This window comes from Bos indicus x Bos taurus, chromosome 8, assembly GCF_003369695.1.
Source record: "Bos indicus x Bos taurus breed Angus x Brahman F1 hybrid chromosome 8, Bos_hybrid_MaternalHap_v2.0, whole genome shotgun sequence".
Classification (NCBI taxonomy): Eukaryota; Metazoa; Chordata; class Mammalia; order Artiodactyla; family Bovidae; genus Bos; species Bos indicus x Bos taurus.
The window spans coordinates 37,096,411-37,107,538 of NC_040083.1; the positions used below are offsets into that span (position 1 = coordinate 37,096,411).

General features: G+C 40.1%; 1 long non-coding RNA gene across 2 annotated transcripts in view; it reads right to left on the reverse strand.

Moving 5' to 3' along the window:
- LOC113897041 overlaps positions 1 to 7,107 on the reverse strand; it is an 876,355-nt gene extending 869,248 nt beyond the window's left edge. For both annotated transcript variants that reach the window (XR_003512220.1, XR_003512219.1), the window contains exon 1: positions 6,964 to 7,107. This is a non-coding gene — a long non-coding RNA (uncharacterized LOC113897041). The remainder of the gene's footprint in view (positions 1 to 6,963) is intronic.
- Positions 7,108 to 11,128: the final 4,021 nt, after the last annotated feature.

An 11,128-nucleotide genomic window follows, 5' to 3' on the forward strand; every position in this document is an offset into this window, starting at 1 on the left:
TTGTTTCTAGAAATTTTTGATTTCCCTTTTGATTTATTTAGCAACCTGTTGGTTATTTACAAATGTGTTGTTTAATCTCCATATGTTTGTGTTTCTTACAGTTTTTTTTTTTCTTATAGTTGATATCTAGCTTCATAGCATTTTGGTCCAAGAAGATGCTTGATATGATTTCAAGATGGCAGCACGGCAGGCCTCCCTGTCCATCACCGACTCCCAGAGTTTACCCAAACCCATGTCCATTGTGTCAGTGATGCCATCCAACCATCTCATCCTCTGTCATCCCCTTCTCCTCCTGCCCTCAATCTTTCCAAGCATCAGGGTCTTTTCAAATGAGTCAGCTCTTTGCATCAGGTGGCCAAAGTATTGGAGTTTCAGCTTCAAAATTAGTTCTACCAATGAACACTGATCTCCTTTAGAATGGACTGGTTGGATCTCCTTGCAGTCCAAGGGACTGAAAAGAGTCTTCTCTAACACCACAGTTCAAAAGCATCAATTCTTCCATGCTCAGCTGTCTTTATAGTCCAACTCTCACATCCACACATGACTACTAGAAAAACCACAGCCTTGACTAAGTGAGATTAAAATAAATATCCAAAAATGAGAAACCAAAAATGAACCCCAGATAAATGGCAGTTACAAAATCAGGCAAATAATAATTAAAATAATGGAATATACACATATACATATACACCCATGAGCAAAGTGAAAGCAGTTGAACAAAAATAAAGTACAGTAGATTGACCTGGTGAACAAAGGAAATCAAAAATTATATTTACCAGTTAAGAACAAAACTAACTTAAGCACAAACTGGAAAACAAAGCTAAAGCAAGGTGCCAAGTGGGGAATAAAGCAATGAACACAAAACTAACAAATATGTTGAGAGGAAAGGAAAGAAAGAATAGATATGCAAAGTTAAACAGAGGTAGATGAAGAAGATTTATACACATTAAAGATTAACTGCAAGGGAAAAAGAAGAGTAGGAAAGGCAAACAAAGGAATAAATGTAGAAAAAATATAATAGGTTTAAAAAATTAAAAACTATAATAAAGAGAAAAGAAAAAAAAAAAAAAACAGAAGAAAAAAGAATAAAGGAAAACTCCACAGAACGGCAAAAGCCTAATGTAGAGGCAGAGGTTTATAACAACAATACAAAGTGTGACTGAATGTACACATATACATATACACCCATAAGCAAAAGCACAACAGTCCAACAAAAATAAAGTACAATAGATTGACCTGGTGAACAAAAGAAACCAAAAATTATATCTACCAGAACAAAACTAATTAAAGCATAAAATGGAAAACAAAACTAAAGCAAGGTGCCAATTGGGGAATAAAGTAATGAAAATAAAACTAACAAATATGTTGAGAGGAAAGCAGAGAAAGAAATGAAAGAATAGTTATGCAAAGTTAAATAGAGGTAGATAAAGAAGATTTATATACATTAAAGATTAACTGCAAGGGGAAAAGAACAGTAGTTAAAGCAAACAAAGGAATAAATGTAGAAAAAATTATAGGTTTAAAAGATTAAAATTAGAAAAGATAAAAGAAAAAAAAAAGAGGAAAACTCCACAGAACTTCAAAAGCCCAATGTAGAGGCAAAGGTTTATGATAACAATAAAAAACATGACTGAGGAAAAAAACGCTCAAAAGCTTAGTTGGATTTCTTAGTGCCAATAAAATCGACAACTACAACAGGGAGGGGGAAAGGGGGAAAAAAGAAATAAAAAATCCAAAAGATTCTACAGAACAAGTCAAAAAATAAGAATAATAAATATTTTTCTTGAGTCACTGCTATCAGGGTCCTTTCCCTTGCTGGGAATCACAGTCCACCTCACCTCCCTAGAACGCCCTTCAACACTGCTGATCTCTGGACCTAACGTGGGGGCAGCTTAGATTCTAATCTGGTCCTATTCTTATGTGTTCTTGCCTCTGTTTTCTTTTGTGGGAGCTCTCAATGACCTTTTATATATTCCATAGACACAGAGTCTGCTTAGTTGATTGTGTGAATTTAATCTACAGCTTGTACAGCTGGTGGGAAAGTTTTGGGTCTTCTTCCTTAGCCACACTGACCCTGGGTTTCAATTATGGTTTTATTTCCACTTCTACATGTGGGTCGTCCACTGGGGTTTAGCTTCTGAGGCTGCTCTAGAGGGTTTGGGCTTGCCCCCGTGAGGGCCGGGTGTGGAGGTGGTGCAGCTGCTTGTGTTGCAGGGATTCTGACAGCACCAGGTACTCAGGGGGGTTGCAGCTAGGGAAGCAAGAAATATAGTGCTCTAGAAAGGTATGGCAACCAGTATTGGCCAGTATTCTTGCCTCTTCTCTGACAGAGAAGCCTGGCAGGCCACAGTCTACTGGGTCGCAAAGAGTCAGACATGACTGAAGTGACCCTGTGTGCATAGATGCCAAGACTTTTTTTGCCTGTGGCAGCTGTGCCCCAGTGAGAGGTGAGTGTGACCGTGGCACAGCTGCTTGGCTTGCAGGGGCCCTGGCAGCACCAAGTGCGCAGGGACATGGACTGCCTCCGCCACAGGAGTTACGACCCTATCAGAGTCTTTTCGAGCCTCTTATAGCTGGCAATCAGAAGGCCTCTTTGGCCAGTCTTTCTCCATAGCTCCGTCTGTTCAGGCACTTAGAGGACTCCCTTGCCTGGGGTCCTTCTCTGTTGTTCGGTACATCAGGCACATAAAGGGCCCCCCTGACTGGGGTCTTATTCTATAGATCGGTGCATCAGTCACTGAAAGGTGCACTCTGGGTAGGGTCCTACTCTGTAGTTCAGTGCATCAGGCACTTGATGGGCCAGCCTCTCTATTGTTCAGCTGCCAATGCTGGCGGGTGTGGGGAGAGAGGCTTCAGTGATGGCTCCACCCCCAACACGTGACTCAGCAGTATCACCTTGCTTCCATGGCTGCCTGGCTTTCCTCCACTGGCATTTCCCACCACAATCTCCTCCCTCACATCCCCTCAATCCATCTCTCCACAGTCAATAGCAGCCCTTACCCTGGGATTGCTCCATAATCCCTGAACTCCAGCTCCCAGCCACTGTGCTTTCCAGGAGACCAGCGTTCCTGTCCAGGGTAGGTACAGCTGTGGAAAGGACTGTGTGATTCTCATTCCATTTAGGCTGCCACAAATCAGCTGTTTCACTCTCAGCCTTAAATGTTTCTCCTTTGACTCAGACAATTGTCTCGGTGTGGGGATAGGAGCCCTGCTTCAGTTCCCCCACCTACTGGGGGTAGGTCCAGTCCTATTAACACTCCTGTTTTTCCCCCTAGTTCCTCATCCTACTAAGTTTTGCATGGTTCTATATATTATTTTCCACTGGTCAGGTACTTCTGTCCGCTCTCAGCTGGTGTTCTGCATGCACTTCCGTGTCTGAAGGTGCATTCCTGATGTATCCTTGGAGAGATGTACTCCATGTCCACCTACTCCTCCACCATCTTGTTCTCCAGTATTATTTATTATTTTATAAGTTTCTCAGTTATATATATTGAGCATATACTGAGTTGTAATTTGAAATATAATTATTTGGAGCCAGATATTCAATTGCCAACATCTGTTGGATCATAGAAAAAGCTAGAGAATTTCAGAAAAGCAAGTACTTCTGCTTCATTGACTACCTTAAAGCCTTTGACTGTGTAGATCACAAAAAACTGTGGAAAATTCCTAAAAAGATGGGAATACCAGACTATTCTACCTGCTTCCTGCAAAACCTATATGCAGGTCAAGAAGCAATACTTAGAACCAGACAAGGAACAATGGACTGATTCCAAACTGGGAAAGGAGTATGTCAATGTTGTATATTGTCACCCTGCTTATTTAACTTCAATGCAGAGTACATCATGTGAACTGCTGGGCTGGATGAAGCACAAGCTGGAGTCAAGATTGCTGGGAGAAATATCAGTAACCTCAGCTTTCATCCCAGTTGACCAGGAACATGGTACAAGAGATCATATGTGTATCAATGCAAGTAGAAAGACTGATCCAGATAGAGGAGTCTGTAACATAACCATGCATTTGCAATGCTTCACAAACTTCGTGACCCTCCAAATAATTATTATTGTTGTTCAGTTACTCAGTCATATCTGACTCTTTGAGACCCCACAGACTGCAGCACCCCAGGCTTCCCTGTCCTTCATTGTTTCCCAGAGCTTGCTCAAACTCACATCCATTGAGTCAGTGATGCCAACCAACCATCTCATCCTCTGTCATCCCTTTCTCCTGCCTTCAATCTTTCCCAGCATCAGGGTCTTTTTCAATGAGTCAGCTCTTTGCTTCAGGTGACTAAAGTATTAGAGCTTCAGCTTCAGCATCAACCTTTCCAGTAACTATTCAAGGTTGATTTCCTTTAGGATTGACTGGTTTGATCTTCTTGCAGTCCAAGGGACTCTCAAGAGTCTTCTCCAACACCACAGTTCCAAAGCATCAATTCTTTGATGCTCAGCATTTTTTATTGTCCAACTCTCACATTCATATGCAACTACTAGAAAAACCATAGCTTTGACTATATGGACCTTTGTAGGCAAACTAATGTCTCTGCTTTTTAATACACTGTCTAGGTTTGTCAAAGCTTTTCTTCCAAGAATCAAGTTTCTTTTAATTTCATGGCTGCAGTCACTGTCCACAGTGATTTTGGAGCCCAGGAAAATAAAGTCTGTCACTGTTCCCACTTTTTCTCCATCTGTTTGCCATGAAATGATGGGACCGGATGCCATGATCTTAGTTTTTTTTAATAGGATGCCAGGATCTTAGTTTTTTTTAGTAGAATACTCAAAAGAATACTACTCAACCATAAAAAGGAACAAAATGGTGCCATTTGCAGCAACATGGATGCAACCAGACATTATCATACTAAGTAAAGTAAATCAGAAAGAGAAACACAAACACCATAAAACTTACATATGGAATCTAAACTATGACACAAACGAACCTATCTAGAAAACAGATACAGACACACAGAGAACAGACTGGTGGTTCCTAAGGGGATGGGGGTCGGGGGGAAGAGTGGGAGGTTGGGGTTAGCATAGTACAGAGAACTATACTGATATCCTGTGAGAAATCATAATGGAAAAGAACATTTTCAAAAAAGAGTGTGTGTGTGTGTGTATGCTATCACTGAATCACTTTGCTGTACAGCAGTAATTAAGACAACACTGCAAATCAACTATACTTCAACTTAAAAAACAAAAAGAAGATAATAAAAAAGCACCAGCTAAGAGAAGATGCCAAAATATCCCAATATCAAGATATGGAGAGAGGTTCTCAAGGCAAAGACACAGAACCTGGGCAGGTAAGCACTAAGAAATTAACCATCTTAGGTTAGTCAGAGTGAGTGGATATGAGAAATTCATGGGGGAATCCTGGAGTGCACATATGAGATCATGCAGAAGGAGAGTTCTAACAGGTTCTCAAGAGTCTGGAGCAAGAGGATTTCATGGTGTGCAAATGATCACTGCAGAATTGATGGGAATGCCATTTCTAATTAATTACCTTCATTCTATAGCTTGAATATAAGCTGTACATATATTAGGCTAGTAGAAACCAACTCTTATGTAAGTAAGAACTGGGAAGATGTGGGCCTAGTCCTTCCCTAAGCTATAGACATTGCTCAAGCTATGAATTGTAGAACATGTGTGTTTAGGGACTTGAAAGAAATGGAGGCTGTCCTCTGGGCATTCCACCAACACTCTTTCCCAGAAAGTTTATTAGAAGCCTTCACAGGCAGTTTTGCATATTCACAAATTTGATTTTATCCACAAATCATGACTATGCCATCTATCTAGGATAAGCTGGCCCACAGGTGGTGAATGGAAAAAACTGAAATCACAGGGCAACTATAACTAGTAAGAAAGGCAGACATTCAAGTTACCCAGGCCATGCAATGCCTACTATCCCATGATCTCATCAGTAAACCAGATAATCATCAGAGGCTCTTCTGATGAATTTCTTCTCAAAGCAAGGGATTCAGTTGTAGAATTTGATAGTTTTTCAGTTTCAAGTTGTCCTCCCCACCCCAACTCAGGTTTTGGTGGCCTTTAGAGTCTTAGTAAGGAATAGACTGACCAGAGATCCTAGACAGTGAAGTCTGAAGATCAACACCAAGATCTTCTCTGTCCATTTCTCCATCACTTGCTGTTCTTTGACTTTCCTGTCACTCATTCTCCTCCTTTCTCCCTCTTCCCTACCCCTTCTTTACCAGTTGAATTACTTATACGAAAGGACTTCCAGAAGCTTAAGCATCTTGTACACAATTTAAAGAGAATTTTTAACAGATGTCTAAGATTTCATTCCTAAGTATCCATTGTAGTTTGAAACAAGTGTACAGAATCATGCCAACATCACATTATTTTTGCATATTAATCTTCCTAGAAAGACCATATCTATTTAACTCAAAATAATTTCATATTTCTGTATTTAAATAATGGCTTTATAAAGTTTGTTTTTTTTTTTTTAAGTTTTCCTTATGGAATCTGGCTGGAAATAGAAAGAAGGATGGTTGATGTTTATTATAAGCAGTTATGTACGATTTGATATATTACCATAGGTATTTGCTACTCTGATAAAGTAAAGTAATTCTCATTTTATCTTAATACAACTAAATGAAACTCTCATTTATCTAGATTTTTCCATTTCAATAACAAAGACGCATATGATAAAATAACCAAGATATTCACTAAAAACGTTAACCTAACTAAAGTCCAGAGCACAGTAGGCAAGTGATAAAATCTACTTCTATTGCTTAATTATCATACATGCAATGGTTTTTTGAGTTATGCATTGTTTTGAGGAAATGCAAGTTACCATTACGTATTACATATTGATGATTTTCTTTTCTCATGTATCTTTAAAAAAAATTACTTAAATTTCACCAGCCCTTGACTTTTATACACTCATTTTACAATTTTTCCATGACTCCTTCACAAATTAAAAGCAAAAAGTCCATCAGCCAGCATTTTGCCTTACCATCTAATAGGTGCCACCCAGTGGTAATCAGTACCAGCAGGCATAAAGGTCAAAAGATGGTCCTGGTGGAAATGATGACACAGTCATTCCAGTAACCTGTCAGTGACTAGGAATCCAATGCTCGATGAATATGAGGGTTTCTTGTGCCCTTCAATAAAACAGCAAAAAATGTGAATTTTAGATTGGAATTATTGAGAATGAAACTAAGAAGATGGGGAAAAAAAAAACAAAAACGAGTTCTAAGTAATCAGCTGATTGACCAGTCCCAGGAAAGCCAACATGTAGATACCTATTTTAACAAAACTCTCTTCTGAGAAAAAGTCAAACACTAAAGGTTATAATCATGTAAATTATGCAACCCATTGTGAAATTTCACTCCTCAAAAACAATCACTTGACTGATTATGCTCCAAGGTAAAGCTGTGAGTAAACCTCTATATACTATAGAGGCCTGGAACAGGGAAAGCTTAAAAGTAATCACAGGACTAAGATGATTTAAAATGGTTTTCAAGAAACACTTTTGTTATTTTTCAGTCTTTGCCCAGCATGAATCTAATCTGAAGTGAATCTCCATTCATTCATTCAACAAATATATTTTGCATAACTACCACACTACAGGCATTATTCTAAAAGCAAAAACAAAAAACAAAAAAACAGTAAACAAGGCAATTAGGAGTTTTTCTCTCTGAACACCATATGTCAGTGCAGAAAATAATAAAAAAAAATATATTATAAACTGATAAAATAATTTTCAGTTCAGTTCAGTCACTCAGTCCTGCCCAACTCTTTGCAAGCTCATAGACTAGAGCATGCAGGGCCTCCCTGTCCATCACCAACTCCCGGAGTTCACTCAAAGTCATGTCCATTGAGTCGGTGATGCCATCCAACCATCTCATCCTCTGTCGTCCCCTTCTCCAGCTGCCCTCAATCTTTCCCAGTATCAGGGTCTTTTTCAAGGAGTCAGCTCTTCGCATCAGGTAACCAAAGAATTGGAGTTCAGCTTCAACATCAGTCCTTCCAATGAACAGAAAGGACTGATCTCCTTTAGGATGAACTGATTGGATTTCCTTGCAGTCCAAGGGACTCTCAAGAGTCTTCTCCAACACCACAGTTCAAAAGCATCAACTTTTTGGTGCTCAGCTTTCTTTACAGTCCAACTCTCACATCCATACATGACTACTGGAAAAATCATAGCCTTGACTAGATGTACCTTTGTTGACAAAGTAATGTCTCTGCTTTTCAATATGCTGTCTACATTGGTCATAACTTTCCTTCCAAGGAGTAAGTGTCTTTTTAATTTCATGGCTAAAGTCACCATCTGCAGTGATTTAGGAGCCCCTCAAAATACAGTCTGCCACTGTTTCCATTGTTTCCCCATCTATTTACCATGAAGTGCTGGGACAGGATGCCATGATCTTAGTTTTCTGAATGTTGAGATTTAAGCCAACATTTTCACTTTCCTCTTTCGCTTTCATCAAGAGGTGCTTTAGTTCTTCATTTTCTGCCATAAGGGTGGTGTCATCTGCATATCTGAGGTATTGATATTTTCCCAGGCAATCTTGATTCCAGCTTGTGCTTCTTCCACCCCAGCGTTTCTCATGACATACACTGTATACAAGTTAAATAAGCAGGGTGACAATATACAGCCTTGACGAACTCCTTTTCCTATTTGGAACGTCTGTTGTTCCATGTCCAGTTCTAACTGTTGCTTCCTGATCTGCATACAGATTTCTCAAGAGGCACATCAGGTGGTCTGGTAGTCCCATCTCTTTCAGAATTTTCCACAGTTGATTGTGATCCACACAGTCAAAGACTTTGGCATAGTCAATAAAGCAGAAAGAGATGTTTTTCTGGAACTCTCTTGCTTTTTCCATGAGCTATTCTTGCCTGGAAAATCCCATGGATGGAGGAGCCTGGTGGGCTGCAGTCCATGGGGTAGCTAAGAGTTGGACATGACTGAGCGACTTCACTTTCACTTTTCACTTTCATGCATTGGAGAAGGAAATGGCAACCCACTCCAGTGTTCTTGCCTGGAGAATCCCAGGGACAGGGGAGCCTGGTAGGCTGCCATCTATGGGGTCGCACAGAGTCAGACACGACTGAAGCGACTTAGCAGCAGCAACAGCAGTGGATGTTGGCAATGATCTCTGGTTCCTCTGTCTTTTCTAAAACCAGCTTAAACATCTGGAAGTTCACAGTTCATGTATTGCTGAAGCCTGGCTTGGAGAATTTTGAGCATTACTTTGCTAGCATATGAGATAAGTGCAATTTTGTGGTAGTTTGAGCATTCTTTGGCATTGCCTTTCTTTGGGATTGGAATGAAAACTGACCTTTTCCAGTCCTGTGACCACTGCGGAGTTTTGCAAATTTGCTGGCATATATTGCAGCATTTTCACAGAGGTATCTTTTAGGATTTGAAATAGGTCAACCAGAATTCCATCACCTCCACTAGCTTTGTTCATAGTGATGCTTCCTAAGGCACCATTGACTTCATATTCCAGGATGTCTGGTTCTAGGGGAGTGGTCACACCATCATGATCATCTGGGTTGTGAAGACCCCTTTGGTACAGTTCCTCTGTGTATTCTTGACACCTCTTCTTAATATCTTCTGCTTCTGTTAGGTCCATACCATTTCTGTCCTTTATCAAGCCCATCCTTGCACGAAATGTTCCCTTGGTATCTCTAATTTTCTTGAAGAGATCTCGAGTCTTTCCCATTGTATTGTTTTCAGCTATTTCTTTGCATTGATCACTGAGGAAGGCTTTTTTTTATCTCTCTTTGATATTCTTTGGAACTCTGCATTTAGATGCTTATATCTTTCCTTTTCTCCTTTGCTTTTGGCTTCTCTTCTTTACACAGCTATTTGTAAGGCCTCCTCAGACAGCCATTTTGCTTTTTTGTATTTCTTTTTCTTGGGGATGGTCTTGTTCCCTGTCTCCTGTAAAATGTCACGAACCTCCATCCATAGTTCATCAGGCCCTCTGTCTCTCAGATCTAGTCCCTTAAATCTATTTCTGACTTCCACTGTATAATCATAAGGGATTTGATTTAGGTCATACCTGAATGGTCTAGTGGTTTTCCCCACTTTCTTCAATTTAAGTCTGAATTTGACAATAAGGAGTTCATGATCTGGGCCACAGTCAGCTGCCGGTCTTGTTTTTGCTGACTGTATAGAGCTTCTCCATCTTTGATGCAAAGAATATAATCGATCTGATTTCAGTGTTGACCATCTGGTGATGTCCATGTGTAGAGTCTTCTCTTGTGTTGTTGGAAGAGGATGTTTGCTATGACCAGTGCGTTCTCTTGGTAAAACTCTATTAGCCTTTGCCCTGCTTCATTCTGTATTCCAAGGCCAAATTTGCCTGTTACTCCAGGTGTTTCTTGACTTCCTACTTTTGCATTCCAGTCCCCTGTAATGAAAAGGACATCTTTTTGGGGTGTTAGTTCTAGAAGGTCTTGAAGGTCTTCATAGAACCGTTCAGCTTCTTCAGCATTACTGGTCAGGGCATAGACTTGGATTACCATGGTATTGAATGGTTTGCCTTGGAAACGAACAGAGATCATTCTGTCGTTTTTGAGATTGCATCCAAGTACTGCATTCTGGACTCTCTTGTTGACTATGATGGCTACTCCATTTCTTCTAAGGGATTCCTGCCCACAGTAGTAGATATAATGGTCATCTGAGTTAAATTCACCCATTCCAGTCCATTTTAGTTCACTGCCTCCTAGAATGGTGACGTTAACTCTTGCCATCTCCTGTTTGACCACTTCCAATTTGCCTTGATTCATGGACCTAAGATTCCAGGTTCCTATGCAATACTGTTCTTTACAGCAATCAGACCTTGCTTCTATCACCAGTCACATCCACAACTGGGTATTGTTTTTGCTTTGGCTCTATCCCTTCATTCTTTCTGGAGTCATTTCTCCACTGATCTCCAGTAGCATATTGGGCACCTACCGACTTGGGTAATTCATCTTTCTGTGTCCTATCTTTTTGCCTTTTCATACTGTTCATGGGGTTCTCAAGGCAAGAATACTGAAGTGGTTTGCCATTCCCTTATCCAGTGGACCACATTCCCTTTTCCAGTGGACCACATCTAAAATAATTTTAAGTGGTTGTAAATGCTATCAAGAAAACAAAGCTGGCTATAAGAAGATAGAGAATG